Source organism: Callionymus lyra, chromosome 4 (assembly GCF_982586985.1).
Source record: "Callionymus lyra chromosome 4, fCalLyr1.hap1.1, whole genome shotgun sequence".
In the NCBI taxonomy this organism is placed as follows: Eukaryota; Metazoa; Chordata; class Actinopteri; order Syngnathiformes; family Callionymidae; genus Callionymus; species Callionymus lyra.
Window position 1 is genome coordinate 32,093,166 of NC_141821.1, and position 17,905 is coordinate 32,111,070.

Below are 17,905 nucleotides of genomic sequence, written 5' to 3' on the forward strand. Positions count from 1 at the left end.
TTAAGAGGAGAATCAAGGAAGCAAGTGGATGGTTAAAGGTTAACGATACTTGATCAATGAATGTATAACATGCAAAGGTATCTTAAATGATGAAAGGTTCTCTCATTGTCCAAAACCTCTTACTAGTACCAGTTTGTGTCGCGCTGCTGTCCTCGGGGGCCGACACTGTCCGTGTGACTCACTCGGCTTCGAGGATGAAAAGAACAAGTGGCCCAGGTGGGAGGAGAAGGTAAATCACAGTTGAAAATCCAAGCACAGAAACTCACACAGTTGAAAGAAATACAACAGCAATAAATATCTATGTGTGAAAGTCTGACACAAGTAGGAGAGAATTCAAAGAAAAAGGATCTTGAAATGGATTGAAATAGAAGTGTATCCAAGCTAGAACGCAGGGAGGTTGCTGGTTGCCCTGTTGCTAGGATTGGTCTTGAATTAAATGTAATAATTTGTACCTTCACCCAGGATTTCCTGTCTGTTCAAATCTTTTCAAAAAAACATTTAAGCAAAACCTCACATGTGTAAATAAGATAACATTATTAACATTAACAGGATTTTCAATATTTCTTTCATAAACAATAAATCTTGAACAGGGAAATATGTAAATAAAAAAGTGAAAGAAAAAAATAATAATAATCTGAAGTAAATAAATAAACAGTGTCAATTAAAATGGTATAACAATATGAAAGAATATTGGATTATATTTAAAAAATAGGAATATCACGGTATTACCTGACATGGAAGTCTCGCGTTATTATGTTATGCTGAAGTATTGTGTGATTACATGATACATTTCTACGTTTGCAGCTGCACGCTTTGTAGAAATTCTCCATTCTTCGACAAAAGTTATTTATTTATTTTGACATTTTGATGATTTATTCACAGATTTATTTATTCATACTTTTATGTATTTATACATTTCTTTCTTTATAATTATGTTATTTGTCTTCCTTCATATAACCCTTCCAGCTATTTTCATGGTCATTCATCTCATGGTAAAAAAAGCTTTATTGGATCATTTTATTGACAGACAAATATACAGACCTGTACATAAATCACACAATCATGTCACCAGTATTCGTCGTCATTAATTATTATTAATTATCCAAGGTATTATTATTAAGTGGAACCTTAGATATCTTCCAGTAGATCAGAATGGATTTGCAGCGTCTCCCGCTTGTTCGTTCTCCTCGATGTTGGGCACCAGCCCTTTGGTGTCTTGCGGAAAAGAAGGAAGATGCCAAGTCCAAGAGCGGCTATGACTACTAGAAATACTGTCACGGTGACTCCAGGCGATCCATGTAAGGTAATCTCCTCAATCGCATGAGCTGCAGAAGAAAACATTTGTTAATTTGCATCTTTCATCGTCACCTAACTGCTTTCACGACTCAACATCGCTCAACATGCCAACTCTGTTCAGGACCAACCTTTGGGTATTTTGCAGATGAATGAAATGTATTTGTGGCACTTAAGCGTGGTCCATTGTCCAGATTCAGAAGAAATACTGACACAAGAATCAGACCTTTTAGCGTTGGGCATCCAGTTAGTGAAGTCAACCACGGAGCCATCAATCCACATCCAGGTATCTAAAAAGAGAATCTCATTTTAAACATGAATCTTCAATGAGAATAAAAATACAAAATTCAGAAAAGCTTTTTAATTATACGTGACAAGGAGTGGTCTAGTTCAACAAAAACTGCAAAACATGAAGATGAACTAAATATTTGAACAGTTTCCGAGTTTTGTGGTACCTTTAACATGTTCATGTATTATGCTGTATGTAGTAATTTAGAATGTTTATACAGACACTACATCCTTTTTAAACATGTTTTCTATTTTTTAGTTTTTTTCATTTTCCAAAACAGAAAAATAAAAATAATGTATGACAGTGGTAGAACAACAATAATTAAATAATGATAAATATAATAATAATATGATTACTATGAGTATAATAATAACAACCAAGGCACCGTCCAAACAGCACAAACTTGTCATGAAAGACCCACCTACACTAGCACGATGCACCATTAAAGGCCAAGCATAGCAAAGCACAGGCATTGCTTATGCGCCAATGAGCAACTCCGATCTTTAGTGAGTTGGAATTTGAACTCACCTTCGTGGGTTTTAATCAGCCCTATCCAGAAGGAATTTGCTTCATCATAAAGCTGCTCCACGTTGTGTTTTATGAAATATGATTCTTCAGGATCTTTGATACTCACAAGAGACCCCCCTGACGAAGCACGAAAGAAGGCATTTCCCGGGTAGTTGTGGTGGATCAATAGGAGGCGTGACTGAAACATATCATCCAAGACTAAGTATTCAATATCGTCATCTATGCAACACATTCCTGGATGTTTGGGGAAATTCCAACCTGTTGAGATCTTGCAGAAAGAGTAGTAGGTGTTGGTGCAGGGCGCTGTCTTCCAGGTTTTGTCCAGGTCCATGTACACACAGGCATAATTGTCTACGGGTTCAGACCTACCCCATTTTGTGAACGATAGCATCCAGTTATCGACCCACTTGTAGCGACCAGCGGTCTGTCGAACACAAGAGACTTGTTTCTTCTGCAGTAGCTTTGCTTCGATCGTTAACTGTCAGTTATTTACCACATTGCTGTTGAGTCCAATCCACACTGGCTCGTTGTACTTATCGATCTGCAGGGCCAGGTAAGACTGGACCACCGGGCTCAGGACACTGACCAGATCCGCGTCATCGGCCTGGCACTGCCGCCTCGCCTCTTCCCATCTCATCTTCTGTGCCACCAGTTTGTAAGAGTCGTTTCCGAACTTGAAGAAGGATTTTGTCAAATCGGTCGGGGGTGGGATTGCGATCTGTGAATCTTACACAATAGTTTCAAGATCATGTTAGATGTTTCTCCAGCTCACTTATTCTACAACTGTTGATTAACTCTCCATCTGACTGCCCAACAATAGTGTGATATAATGGAAGACAGAAACCAGCTCATCATACACCAACTCACGATCTATGTTTTGAATTCTTTATAATTGGCCATGAACTCACCAATGTTTCTTTTACAAATGTAGTTCAAAGTCAAGTCACACTCTTCAACCTTCCAGAGTCCCTTTTGATTCGAGCCGGTGCTGGTCATCATGACACAATCGAAATCCTGCAACACAGATTTAGTTCACATTGATCAGTGAGTGAATAAGATGTTGATTTCGAGATGAGTGACGCCAGGATATTACAATTTTTTTTTTTTAAATAAAACCCTGTAAACCCTGCTGATGCTGCTGCATCACTTCACTAAATTGATACACCTCTGCAACTTTTACTTCTACACAACCAACAAAGAAATTCTTACTACAAAATATGTGACACCTGCATTGCCTTTGAATGGTAATAATTAATCTGCAATCAATGTGAGAAAAATATACCTTCTATATTATTTCTTCTATTGATATAAATATAAACAAGTTATTTATTTATTCAGCCATCATTTGGATCTTGCTGACTCTCACTCATCATTAGGTAAGACAACAGATAAGATTTGAGTTTCGCAGTCTGCAAGCTGCTAAAAAAGGCTCATTTTATGTGGAAGTGCATCCCCTCACAACAGGATTCTAGTATGATTGTCTCGTTTCTAATAAATATGTAGATTCATCAATTGTTTTTCATTCAAAACTCTTTGATAGTACCCCATATCCAAACAAATAGACATCTGGATTCTTTTTTGGTTCTCCTTTTGCCCAGTTGGTGAAGGAAATCCCTTTTCCATCAGTCCATACAAAGTGCATGTCCCAGTTGATGTCATTCATGCCAATCCAGAAGTCTTCAGCGGCATTCCCCAACCGTGACGTTATGAATGCTGAGAAAAGGAAACAAAGGAGAAACGTCTGGTGAATTCCACACTCAAACTTGCCTTTGAAAATGAAAAGGATCCCAATGCTCACCTTGCTCCTTCTCATTCACGATGGAAACCAGATTTCCTCCTTGATCCATGCATTTAGTTCGGGCTCCCTTCCAGGTAGCTTTAGTGTCTTCGCCCACAGTGAATTTATAGCACTATAACAACAATTGAGGGAATATATGTGCATCATACTGAGGCAGTATTCAACTGAAGGAGACGAGAGCGATAGACAGAGATGAAGGGAGGTGAAGAGGAGAGTGCAGGCTGGGTGGAAATGGTGGTGAGGACTGACTTAGTTGATATTTGGTTCAGAGATAGAATCTTTTACACAAAGACAAGACTCAGAGTAAGAAGAGTCAGAGTCTAAGATGCTCACTTTTAACTGAGTAAGGAAAGCTTTTTCTTTTTTAAAGAGTGTTTTACAGGGGTCACAAGTGTAAAAAAGTATGAAGACGAAGACCGGGAGGAAAGGTTGATAAATTGCGAAAGATTATGAGAAATGTTGAACAAGAAAGTAAATATGTGGGGTTTTTTGTTGCCCCGCTACCAGGTTAACTTAGACACAACTCAGCCATTAAAATACATCTAACTTTACTTTTATAGGTGGGAATTATTCTAATTAAAACCTTTGTACAAAAAAGAAATGGTATATTGATTGTAGTATATACACATATTTGGTTTAAAATATTTAGTTGTAAAAATTAGATTTCATGCCAAAAGTTGTTAAGAATAAATAAAAAATATATATTTTAGTTAAAACAAAAGTGCTACTTCGTCTAAGAGTCAGGTTTGTTGATTCAAAGCCGACAAGAACAAGAGAGATGTGACTAGGGAGGATTAGGTGCACTTATCTTAGTTACTGTGGCAACCCCTCGTGGGAAAAAAGAGAAAGAAGGAGGAAAATTTAGTTAAAGATTATTTTTGTCTACAGAAAATTCATCTCTTCAAATGACACCCGTAACATTATGTTTTTTAAATGAATGGTAAATGAGCCAGTGAGTGGGGTCTGGCAGCATCAGTGCAAACACTCATTCATGGTGCAGCTAATATAATATTAATTGAAGCATTTAAAGTTCCCAACAGTTTTCTCTAGCATGATTCTTACCTTGCCGTGGAAAGCCATCCACCCTGGAGCACACCCTCCTCTCGGGACAGTGGTGACATAGTTGTGTTGATGAAATTGTTTCTTCTTTTACAAACAGACGCAAGATTCATGCCACAGTTGATATCGTTCCAGAACCCTGAAGGATTAACAAAGACATGTATCTGTGTACTTTTCTAATCCATACACCAACACCATTCTCAGACAGCTATTGTCTCACCCATGTTCTTGTAAATGGACACACAGTTTTCATCGTTGTTGGCAAAGTTAGGCTCGTTACGTTCCCACGCAGTGTATGTTACTGGCGTGCCGTCCAGCCAGCTAGATGGTTTGAAACTTTTTTTAACAACAAATCCTGAACATGTGACGCTTTCTGCTGAGGTTACACGTACCTAAATGACTTGTCAAGGTTCACGATCATTCCTATGTAGTACTGAATTTCGCTTCCACTGTGTATCTATTAAACACACAATTTGGTCTACTACTGACAGAAAACAAGTGTTTCAGTATATATGACATACAGCCTTTTCTTAAAAAATAATTTGACTCAAGTGCAATTATCAGTAAACTTTAACTGGTTAAGTTTATTGGATTAACCTGGGATTCTCCAAATATCTTTCTTCATCAAAACTTGAAAAAATGCTTCAATTACTAAGCTTATCTCGGTCCAGATTTCTAAACGTGCAGAGAAACTCTTAAATATTTAAAAAATAGTGCAAGGAATATACAAATTTCTATGAAATAAACGGATGACATTACCTGTCGCCAAATGAACTTCCTTTCACTGTTACTTTCAATGACAGCGAGGTCACTAAATTTGCTTTTAGCTTATAGAACAAATTAACTTGGAAACATGAGCCAATGCTAATGAACAAACTCTTCCTGCTACAACTGTCCTCACATTATTTCTGGATGCCACGATTACAAACTAAAGGCAACACATATATTTTCATAACAAGTTACCTTTCCGTATCTGGCAGATCCAGTCATTGGGAATGTCGCAGAAACGATCGTTCCACCTTCCTCGATAAGTTGCGAGCTCCACACAATGTTCATCTTCATTGTGGTTATTTGGTTCTCCGTAATTCCAGTTGTTGTAGCTGAACTGCATCATAGTACTGACAACATTAGGACACAAAACAAACATGTCTTAAATAATGTTTTTCTCTTACAGACGATCCATCAGACCATGTGAAGCCTTCATTGGGCCCTTTCATCCTGAGGCCGATCCACAATTGGTCATCAGAATGAAACCTATTATTGTAAAAATGGAGTCAATGTACTGTCACAGTTCAATCCAGCTCACTATTTTCTTTTTCCACATACGGCTCACTTATGTCCTGGTGGCGTTGGATACTCGCAAGTTCCCCACCTACAGCCCGGCAAAAGCTTTGTGCTTCAGACCAGGTCTTCTTGTAACTCTTTGCTTTTCTGTAGATCTTTAAAATGATATATTGTATTTGCTGTAACTTTAGACGAATAACATAAGGCACGTCTCACTTTGTAGCAGAGGCTTCTTTTAAATTTAAAAGGGGTCCAGCCTGAATGACAGTACAGGGTGGGCGTAGTGGGAGGCATCGCTGTTGTCGTGATTTCGTCCGATAGACGTTTGCAGATGAAGTTCTGAAAACTGTTGCAGGTGATGATGTCCCACAGTCCAGCATGGATTCCAGTAGTAAAGGCAACACACCCTTGTCTTCTGTCTTTTATAAAAAATAAGATGGAAATACATGTTTGTAAAAAGATTGAAACATGTTTTTGATCCCTACGTCTTACCCTAACTAGCCTCTCACTCTAACCTGCCAAGTTATAAACCAGTCCTCAAAGGGCCGAGATGGTGCAAGTTTTGGATCCAAGCAGTCAAGCAGGTATAGATGAACCAATCAGACGTCTGAAGACTGTAATCAGCTGATTGTTAGGTGCTGCTGGTTTAAGCTCACACCTGATTCGTTAACTCATGTGTGCTTGACTGGTTGCAACAATATTCTGCACCATCTCGACCCTTTTCTGGACCAGTTTGATGCCCCTGATCTTAACCATACACCTTATTGACACTCACACATCAGTCCCCGACCTGTCACTCTCTGTCTATTGCTGTTATAGGTTTGGTGACTCTGACAACATCGCATTAGTTTTGTTTAGTACGAAGGGTGTGTTGTACCTGGCAGCCCAACGTTGAAATGTGTAAATGTCACTTTCCTTCGGGTAAACCACCGAAAAATGCGTGGATCATCTGTGTTGGAAAATCCAGTCCAGAAATATTTCTCTGGCCTCGTCCCCACCAGCCTGATCAAGAAGGCGTTTTCGTACCTGCATAAAGATTTGTTCAAATTCTGTTCAATCATCATTCTGAGAGTAAAACTCAAAACATACGCACATGTCATTGATATCAACCAAGTTTGCCCCAAAACTTGAGCATTCCCTTTGAGCTCCATCAAAAGTATTCATTTCAGTTCCAATGCTGTAACAGTGCGATCGGAATCTCATGGCACCCTGCAGATGTCATGATGGAAACGTTTGTGGTTTGATCAATTCCCAGTGAGATGCCAGCACTCACGGGTTTGCATCCGGTGTTGCTCGGCTTCTGAGCGCCATCAGCTGCTTTTTTGGAAGCCTTCTTCTTGCAGATATAACCGAATGACTTGTCACACCTGTGGTCCGCCCAGCCGCCGTCCTGTGGAGCAGACAAGTACCACGGTTACGGTTGGTGTCATCGTGTTGTCATCATCCGTGTCACCTGTCCTTGGAGGAGAACACAGTCCTCTTGAAGATTGTCAGCATGAGAGGGCTCATCAGTGTCCCATTGTGCGAAAGTGACTAGAGACCGATCCGACCATTCAAATAACAGCTGAATCCTTTGATCGTTCATCCCGATCCACAGCTGATCTGTCGGTACTGATGTTCACAGGCAGACAAAGATACTTTTGCGTCAGTTAATAATTGAAAACTAAATTGTTGCTCTTTGCCAAAGAAGCTCATAAATAACGTCATACCGTCTATTTAGATGTTTAAAACTGTATCTTGGGGAACTTTACAAGCTATTTTCCCTTGATTTTTGTGATTTTAACTATTTCCTTGAAAAATACGTTTTTTTTTGGAAAAATGTGTTATTCAATCCAAGTTTTTGTCTGTTGTTTTTATTTTTATTTTGATAAAGACATTTTAAAATAATAAAATAATGATGATTTTTTTTTAACGACTAAATCCCTTGGTCCACAATAGAAGACCTGAGTTGGTGCCCAGTGAATTGGAATGTGCGACTCACAATATCCAGACCGTGAGATGATAAAGCTCTGCTCTTCAATGTTGTTAATGCTGGCCAGATCTCCTCCTTCCTTGCGACAGAGGTTCAAGGCATCTTTCCACATGTGTTTGGATCTTTCCAGGAAGTTACAGTGACCAGCGAAGGGAACCCAGAGATTTGGACAAAAGCTTGGCTGGTCCTTGGCTGTGGACAGGTGACAGGTTCAAATATCTGAACGGATGTCCATTGCTCCACTCCCATCCACCCCCAGAACTTAAGCTGTTGAGCCCGATCCAAAAAGTTGATCCCAAGTTGTCAACCAATCCTGTTTAAATGTCAAAGTTATAATTAAAATAAAATTCAATGCACGAAGGCAGGAATATCACGGCAACCTTGACAAGAGCGAAAAAACGAATAAATAATAAATGAATCAAACAATTAAAGTCACTACACATAACATCAGTGGAGCATCGTCTTGTGGCGTCAAGGCTGATTGAGGAAAATTATTCACAGAGACCAAGAGCGGTTAAAGTATAGAGAGAAAAATTGAAGCAACACAAATAAATGCTCTCTTTCAGAAGCACCTGCAATGAAAGACTGCTCGTGCAGCTCCAGGATGCTGAGGAGGTCAGCGTCCTGCTGCTGGCAGCTCTTCCTTGCTTGATGCCAGCTCAATGCTGACTGCAGGTTCCTCTGATACTGAACGCCTGTGACCGGGTCAGTGGTCCAGTCTTTGGTCCCTGCATTGTAAAAGAGCATTACCAATGAGCGCAGCTGTATATTAAGTTGAGTCATCAGTGTATTTGGGATCGATATGGAGGAACTTTAATGTTGTTTTTTGTGTAAAATAGCAATCTACAATTTCCATCTCTTATAGCATCAATGTATGTGATGCAACAGAGATGAGGAAAAAACGTTTTTAGTTTTTAAATTACTCGATTGATTATTGGTGAATATGTTTGAGAAAATACGGAGGAAAAGGGAGACAATAAAAGCCTGTTAACTGGATGGAAACACTTTATTTTACAAGTAACTATCATTCTTACCATAACAAATATATCAAGCCAAAAAAACAAGAACAACAAAATGACTTGAAGAAAACAAGAACGCAAAGGTGCGGGACTTATTTGTAACTTACCTTTGGTCGGACAGAAGCCCCATTTATTGGATTTATTATAATCTGCATCTGTTGAACACCAAAGCTGTCCGTCTGAGCGTCCTTCCATCGTGCACTCAGAGTACCACTTGTCGTTGAACTTGAATGGGAACTGGCACGGTGAGCCAAAAGAATTGCCTCCAATGGTGAAGGTTTCTGGGATGAGACACCAGGTAGACACAAGAGCAACATCATTATCATATAATAGTTTGCTTCTCATAGCAATCACTGGACATTTCATGAAACCTTTTCTACGCAGTTTTATACGTTGTGTTGAAAGACAAAATGTAAAACTGAACTAAGACTCAAATGCATACACAATATGTAGCTGGAGTACAAACATGTCAAGATGAAGATCTCTCTCATGTGGAGCCACATATGGACACCAAAAGCAAAAATTAACTATTTATTAAATGATCAAAATACAATTAAAAGATCAGTCACTTAATAAAACCAATTTGTTTATGAATGAATACAGGATCTTAACTCAATCATTAGGAAGCTATTAGAGATCATTTTAGTCATGTTCGCAGTTTATTTTTTTATTGTGAGATGTTTTTCTCAGACCAGAGAAGAACAATGAATGAATTCAAGAAGCAATTGAAAGAACAGATTATTATATCATATTATATATAGCCCTTTATTTTAACGTTTACTAGTCTTGCTGCAGCTAAACTTATCCCATCACAAGTCAGATACCAGGCGTCACTAGGGTGACGTTAGAGTGGGGACAAAAACGTCGGTTTTAGCCTACCCGGGTCACCCGGTATTATACAGAGCAATCCCCGACGTCGGATTCAAACGACCCGGGTAACATTTGACGCGTCGCCCAACTATTCGTTGCCATGGTAACGTGATGTGACTTAACACTGTTGTCATTTGGCTACTGTAATTCTAAAACTATGAAGCGCACTTGAAATGTTTAATGTCAACAGTGCAATTCTACCCCCGATTGTGCTTAACGACCTCGATCCACTTTGAGGTCGTACTTGATGACCATAAATTGGTAAAAAATGCTTCATTTGTATTTTTTGAAGCTTTGATTGTTCACGCATCGCGGAAGTCAAGAGGCTCTCGCAGAGTAATACATGCTTAAAAGGTCCTGTAAAAGTGACTATATTGTATATTTTTAGGTGTTACAACTCCACAATGTTGACATTGTTTTATGAATGAGTAAAATAAAGTCTGGATGTGCTATTTCGCTTGATCGTCTTTATAATCCTGTGCGCTTTTCTATGAAAATAGAACCTTTCATTGAGATTGCGTTTATGGACATATGTTTTCTTTTTATTTAGCTGCGATTATGAGCGATCTACGTGACGTTTGTCAACAGTAATCGCAATCCTGCAGAGGTGACGTCACACACGCTAATAAACTGATCGTGTAGGAATGTAGAGCCGTCACACCACAGGAATAAAATGAGATATTGTGCTTGTTTGTTTAAAAGCGCTATGGAATACAATTGTAGATGTCTGCTTGTATAAAGACCGATTTTTGTTGCCCACGTTTGTGCAGTAACTTGACGGAACCAGGTGCGCGTCACTCGTCTATTGAGGTAAGATATAATTATTGCTTTAAGTCGACTCAGAAATAATGTTTCATTGCCTGTAATGTAACTTTCTGTGGTGCGTTAACACGAGAGCTAGTTCGCTAAAACTTAGCTTTTTAAATTATAATGTAACTCACACACGTATTTTGTTTGTTATTTTGAAAGGAAGAAAATATATGTATATTCAAATAAAAAGTTTGCTATATTGGTAGGTCATGGTAGGCGATTTATTTTATTAATATTCAAGATATTGATTTCATTTATCAACATGGAAACATGGAGAGCTTATCTCTGAATGATCAAGAATACTTGCTTGTATTTATTGATTTATTATATTTAAAAGGGAGCACTTGTACGTTTTTACATGGAAGTGACCTGCAAGAACTGCCCAGAACTCCAGACCTGACATGAAACCTTTCTCTCTGTGGTTCCTGCCAAATGATTTTAAATGTGAAGTAAGTGAGTAAGTAATATTTGTAAGCATAGTGAACAAAAAAACTTGTAAACCTACCAAATCCTATCATGGAAATAATCTAAAATGCAATTCTATGTTCCTTTCTAGGTGAGATGGAGTGCTGCATATCAGGTGCTTGACTAACCATCGGAGGTGGAAGGGGTCAACATGTCAAAAGCAGGTGAGGTGGTTACATTGTACACACTTTGGTCATTAAAATGTTTGGTAATAATGATAAATACATTTCTGTGGCAGGACGCACTGAGATGCTGATGCTTCTGGCCAAGGTTTTCTGGCTTCAGTTGTTGGAAACACTTGGTCGTGCCTGTTAAGGTGGTAGGTACCAGACTGAAGAGTCTTTTTCAATAGATTTTACACTTCAAATGATTGGAATCATACGACTTCATTAATACAATGTTTTCCAGGTTCTGTTGACTTTCAAACAAAGAGGACTCAACGTTGTTATGGCAGTAAGGAGACGGCAGGAAGAGAAAGATTTTTGACTCAGACCACAAACTACTGCACACAAGTCTTCGCTGAGGATGAGACCATCAACGTCGTGCAGATTGATTTTGATGGTTACTCGTGACATTTGTGACGATCTGTGAACAATTGTTTGATATGAAACCTGTAATAAAGCACAATTTGATGTAATTTTAAATAACGTCCCATAGTATTCATCATCACTGCAGGTAATGTGTTGTGAAAATGACTATTGGTGATTTAAAAGTTGTAAAAAGGTCTCTGTTTACCCTAGTTTGAGATCGACATAGAGTTCAACATGAACAATATTCAGGCAAAGCAGACATCATATGTTAATGAATCATGAATGAATGAATGCTTTATTTCGAACATGTTACATAAGAAAGTAAACTTAAGACAAACAAACAAAACCAATGACATTAGTCAAACAATAATTAAAGTCAAAACAATAATATTTACCCAACATGTCGAAAAAGTAAGAAGGATGAAGTATAAGCTCGTCTATACCTACACCTTCACTACTCAATTATTAACCATCAACACCGAAAGTACATCAACAAAATACAAACATAAACAAACAAACATTCAGCAAAACAAAGTGGAGATATTTAAGATATAAATAGACATAAACCACTGCTTTCTTGAAATCACCACACTTGCAATAACTTTCATAATTTCATAATTTTGTCATTCCATGTGATATGAGTAAGCAGTAAACCGGAAGGAATGGATTTGGGAACTTTTTTCTACTTGGACCGCAGAGCTGATATTTGGATATGTTATACTAGATTCCATTCTGAGTTGAACTGTGGTGGTTTGATGTTGCTATGAACTTCCTGTGCCCCATGGTATCCGGTAACTTTTAGAGGTTCTTCATGTTCCATTTATACACGTATGTTTTCAAGGGCGTTTCTTTAGGTGCTTCCTGAAGCTACTTCCGGTTTGGGAGGAGTTATCATTATGGTTCCACCAGCATATGATTTGAGAGGTGTCAGGGGTCACACAGACCAAGTTTCATATGTCTGAGGGTCACAGAGATCAAATAAGAGCAAAAGAGCATCAGTCATGAAAAACACGTTTTTGGCCCCAGTTAATTCCCAGCGGCCCATGGGGGTCTGAAAATGAGCATGATGTTCAAACTAGACTCAATATCAAGCCTCTGTTAATTAATGTACATGTTATTGATTACTAATGTATGATTATGTTTGTACTTATGCAATACATATTATTGATTACGTGTGATTATAGATGTAATTATTCCAATAGTAGTAAACTTTTAACTTTTGACGCTTGATAAGCTATTAACTCCAATATGAATATTGTACATGAACTGCTTTTTATCACCCTGTCACAATAAAAGATATGAACTGTTATCATAAAAACTTTATTTTAATTTTTTAAGCATTCATTGGTATCAATTATAGGCATCTCTGAAGTTACAACTGCATTGATCAGGTTGGGATGAATACTATGGGGGCATTATTCAAAATGATATCAAATTGTGCTTTATTACAGGTTTCATATCAAACAATTGTTCACAGATCGTCACAAATGTCACGAGTAACCATCAGAGTGAATCTGCACGACGTTGATGGTTCTCATCCTCAGCGTAGACTTGTGTGTAATAGTTTCTGGTCCAAGTCATGGTTCGAGTGACGTCACGCTGACTTGCTGCTGCTCCTAAAATGCTCTGAAGATCCTTCAAAGCCTCACCAGTCAAGGCCATGGTGCATCTTAAAAGAATAAGACAATAAGAATGAGCAGCTGTACTTGGACTATTTCTGTTCTTCACTTGCTAAATAAACTCTTACCTTGCTGTGACGCTGCCATGCGAGACATCTCTTTCATGGAATCACAACGACTTGACAGGGACCAGTGTTGGTTCATCTCTTTCTCAAGAATCTTTCACTTCCTGCCGTCTCCTTATTGCCATAACAACGTCGAATCCTCTTTGTCCGAAAGTCAACAGAACCTGGAAAACATTGTATTAATGAAGTCGTATGATTCTGATCATTTGAAGTGTAAAATCTATTGAAAAATATTCTTCAGTCTGGTACCTACCACCTTGACGGGCACGACAAAGTGTTTCCAACAACAGAAGCCAGAAAACCTTGTCAGTGCGTACTGCCACAGAAATGGATTTAACATTATTACCAAACATGACTATTTTAATGACCAAAGTGTGTACGATGTAACCATCTCACCTGCTTTTGACATGTGTTGACCGCTTCCACCTCCGATGGTTAGTCCAGCACCTGATATGCAGCACTCACCTAGAAAAGAACAAAGAATTGCATTTTAGATTATTTCCATGATGGGATGTGCTGTAGGTTTACAAGTTTGTGTTCACTATGCTTACAAATATTACTCACTTACTTCACATTTGAAATCATTTGGCAGGAACCACAGAGAGAAAGGTTTCATGTCAAGCAGGTCTGGAGTTCTGGGCAGTTCTTGCAGGTCACTTCCATGCAAAAACAAAACAAAAACATACAAGTGCTCCCTTTTAAATATAATTAATCAATAAATACAAGCAAGTATACTTGATCATTCAGAGATAAGCTCTCCATGTTTCCTTCATTCCTTTATGGTCTTTCCATCTGGTTTACCTCTTTATGCTGGAATTTAAAATACTTTTCATTATTATTTTATATATATTAATTCATTTAAAGAAAACTACAACAGATCAAATCCCTCATCCAAAAGGGTTAAAATAAACGTATACTTATAAACTTAAATACGTTAAATTTGTTATCTGTATTAATATGTGGAAGTGATAAATGAAATCAATATCTTGAATATTCATAAAATAGATCGCCTACCATGACCTACCAATATAGCTAACTTTTTATTGGAATATAAATATATTTTTTCGAATTTTTCAAAATAACAAACAAAATATGTGTGTGAGTTACATTATAATTTAAAAAGCTAAGTTTTAGCGAACTAGCTCTCGTGTTAACACCACACAGAAAGTTACATTACACGCAATGAAAAATTATTTCTGAGTCGACTTAAAGCAAAAATTATATCTTACCTCAATAGACGAGTGACGTGCACCTGGTTCCGTCAAGTTACTGCACAAACGTGAGGACAAAAACGCATGTTCTGGGACGAGTAACAACAAGTCTGACGTCAACATCCGGAGGTTTGGCGGAAGTTGCGTGTGTGCAATTTGAAAACTTTTTAGCTAACGCTTAAACTACAGAACTTAACTCGGTGTTTACATCTTTATTCCATGGCGCTTTTAAACAAACAAGCACAATATCTCATTTTATTCATGTGGTGTGACGGCTCTACATTCCTGCACGATCAGTTTATTAGCGTGTGACGTCACCTCTGCAGGATCGCGATTACTGTTGACAAACGTCACGTAGACGCTCATAATCGCAGCTAAATAAAAAGAAAACATATGTCCATAAACACAATCTCAATGAAAGGTTCTATTTTTATAGAAAAGCGCACCGGATTATAAAGTGGATCAAGCGAAATAGCACATCCAGACTTTATTTTACTCATTCATAAAACAATTTCATTGTCAATGTCAACATTATGGAGTTGAAACACCTAAAAATATACAATATAGTCACTTTTACAGGACCTTTTAAGCATGTATTAATCAGCAAGAACCTCTTGACTTCCGCGATGCGTGAACAATCCAAGCTTAAAAAAATTAAAATCAAGCATTTTTTTTACCAATTTACGGTCGTCGTGTATGACCTCAAAGTGGTTCGAGGTCGTTAAGCACAATCGGGGGTAGAATCGCATTTTGATATTAAACATTTCAAGTGCGCTTCATAGTTTTAGAATTACGGTAGCCAAATGGCAACAGCGACACGTCACGTCACGTTACCATGGCAACGACGAGTTAGGCGACGCGTCAAATGTAACCCAGGTCGTTTGAATCTGCCGTCGGGGAATGCTCTGTATATTACTGGGTGACCCGGGTGGGCTAAAACCGACGTTTTTGTCCCCCCTATAACGTCACCCTAGTGACACCTAGGGGGAATTACATGGCGTCGGACGGTACGACGCCTCGGGTGTGAGGACGTGTTGGTCAGTCATCAGTGACATTATATTGAGTCCAATAGGTTCCCTATAGTTGTGGAATGGTCCTGAATAAAGCCAAAGTATGCTGTTCTGTGAGAGTGAGTTAAGAAAAACCTACCCTTTGGTGCAAATGTCAACTTTGGTACCAAATGCCCTCCAACGACTCAATAGCCCAGAACCTTTATAAACCATAATGTTCCTCTCATTTTTGTTTCCCCAGTTGAAGTACAGTTCCTGGTCCTTGAGGCCAAAGAGTGTGTCGTTCTTGCAATCCCAGTGCTGCAGTTGACTGTTCTCATCACATTCAAAGAGCAGAACTTTAACCCAGTCCTTTATCTCGGTGGCTCCCACACAGAGGTTCAGTGACAGGCTGAGGAGACGAGACTCCGAAGCCCAACGAAACTGCTGGGATTTGGAATTAGGGTCACAGGGGGCCACCGTCACCGAGGTGGCACTTTCTACACTCACGCATTTGTTGTGGTTCTTGTTGAAGATCAGGAAGGAGCCGCTGTCTGGAGCGGAACAGAACAAATCAGCAGCAGGTCCTTCTCTTGTGACCAGGTGTAGAAATACATACCTATATCTGCGGTGATGCAGAAAGCATGCAGGAGACAGAGCAACACCGGCAGAGAACACAGAAACATTGCTCCTGATGCTCCACGTCAAGTCATGAGAGATGTGAGGTTGGTGTGAACCAAAGTGTTAAACGTGATCAGCAATGACAAGAGAACATGCTGTTTTCCTTCCTTAATAGCACCGATGGATATCCTGTCACATGACTGCTCAGCATTGACGAGCATCCACAGACAGAGAAAACACATTTTCTCTTGGAACCTGAACCTGTGTGTGGATGTATTGAACGTTGACAAATTTCCTTCAAAATATAACTTTTTAAAAATCCATATAAATGGAATCAGAATCAATTTGTTAAAATTAAATTTAAACAAGGTTAAAGTTAAATATTGTTTTTGATGAAAATATAATACGGTTTCCAGAAGTAAATGGTAAATGGATTTAACTTATTTATTCCTTTTTCTTGTTGTCAGCACTAAAAGCGTCTTTAACTGTCACTCACACGATCACACACAGGTGGGAGTAGGCTGCAGCGCACCAGATTACTTACCAGAGCAATTGGGGTTAAGTGTCTTTCTGAGGTACACAATCATATCCAGAGCTGGGATTGAACCTGCAACTTCTTGGCCATGAGCCAATTACTCGTTCGAGCTTCATCACCCATCTGAGGGTCTGAGGGGTCTTAAGAAAATATATGGTACAAGAAAGAGGAAATCCTGCTTCCTAATGCAAGGTGATCGCTCGGGATGACCCACATTTTCTTTTAATATCTATGCATGCTTACCAGGTGTTCATAAAATCACTTTTAATTGTGAGGTGCCTTGTTTATTTTATCCATTAACCATACAGATGAATCGATATAGTTAAGGTGAAGATGCATTATACCCAAATACAGATCTACGTCATAATTCATAAAGCTTTTAAGCTGATGTAAAACTCTTAAAATGGTTAATCCAAAACCAGTAAATAAACATTTTTGTCGATAAATCTCATGTTCTGAAATATCCGTGTCAGCACTTTAGCACAGAACAAAGACAAACGGGTCCTTCTAGCAGTCATAGGACTCTTATGTAAAAGACTCTGAGAAGACAGATGAGCCGAGCATAAAGGTCAGATGGGTCTTTATGAAATACCAGATGAAACAGCAAATGAAAGCTAAACTGCAGCCAGTAAGGAAGTGAAGAAGTGCCTGGTGAACAGTTGAATTGACAAGCCAAGCTCAGACAGGAAAAGAGATGCAGCTGCTTATCAGAAGTCCCTTAGCACTTGGGTCACCTCAAACCGAAGGTGCAAAGAAAATGACGTTATGTAGACTGAACATGGACTGCAGTGACAAAAAGATGAGAAAAAACAGAAACCTTCACAGAAGTATGAAATAGTTTGAATAAGGTTATTCTTTGTTTACAGATAATTTATCAATATATTTGTT

The 17,905-nt window shown here is 38.6% G+C and overlaps 1 long non-coding RNA gene and 1 pseudogene across 2 annotated transcripts; both read right to left on the bottom strand.

Annotated features, from left to right (window-relative positions):
- Nucleotides 1–1,128: 1,128 nt before the first annotated feature.
- Nucleotides 1,129–16,611, bottom strand: LOC148082602 (macrophage mannose receptor 1-like; annotated as a pseudogene). The gene is made up of 26 exons (XR_015710951.1): nucleotides 16,481–16,611; nucleotides 16,022–16,415; nucleotides 14,686–14,693; nucleotides 9,350–9,523; nucleotides 8,796–8,951; nucleotides 8,233–8,536; nucleotides 7,705–7,862; nucleotides 7,525–7,641; nucleotides 7,345–7,460; nucleotides 7,129–7,277; nucleotides 6,468–6,670; nucleotides 6,294–6,406; nucleotides 6,140–6,221; nucleotides 5,931–6,072; nucleotides 5,489–5,496; nucleotides 5,360–5,424; nucleotides 5,188–5,288; nucleotides 4,971–5,106; nucleotides 3,909–4,020; nucleotides 3,654–3,823; nucleotides 3,019–3,124; nucleotides 2,604–2,836; nucleotides 2,369–2,534; nucleotides 2,111–2,288; nucleotides 1,386–1,583; nucleotides 1,129–1,325 (listed from the first exon to the last, which is right to left on the bottom strand). The product of XR_015710951.1 is annotated as a macrophage mannose receptor 1-like (transcript).
- On the bottom strand, nucleotides 13,334–14,357 carry LOC148082603 (uncharacterized). The gene is made up of 5 exons (XR_015710841.1): nucleotides 14,230–14,357; nucleotides 14,058–14,126; nucleotides 13,915–13,977; nucleotides 13,665–13,825; nucleotides 13,334–13,586 (listed from the first exon to the last, which is right to left on the bottom strand). It is a non-coding gene; the product is annotated as an uncharacterized LOC148082603 (long non-coding RNA).
- Nucleotides 16,612–17,905: the final 1,294 nt, after the last annotated feature.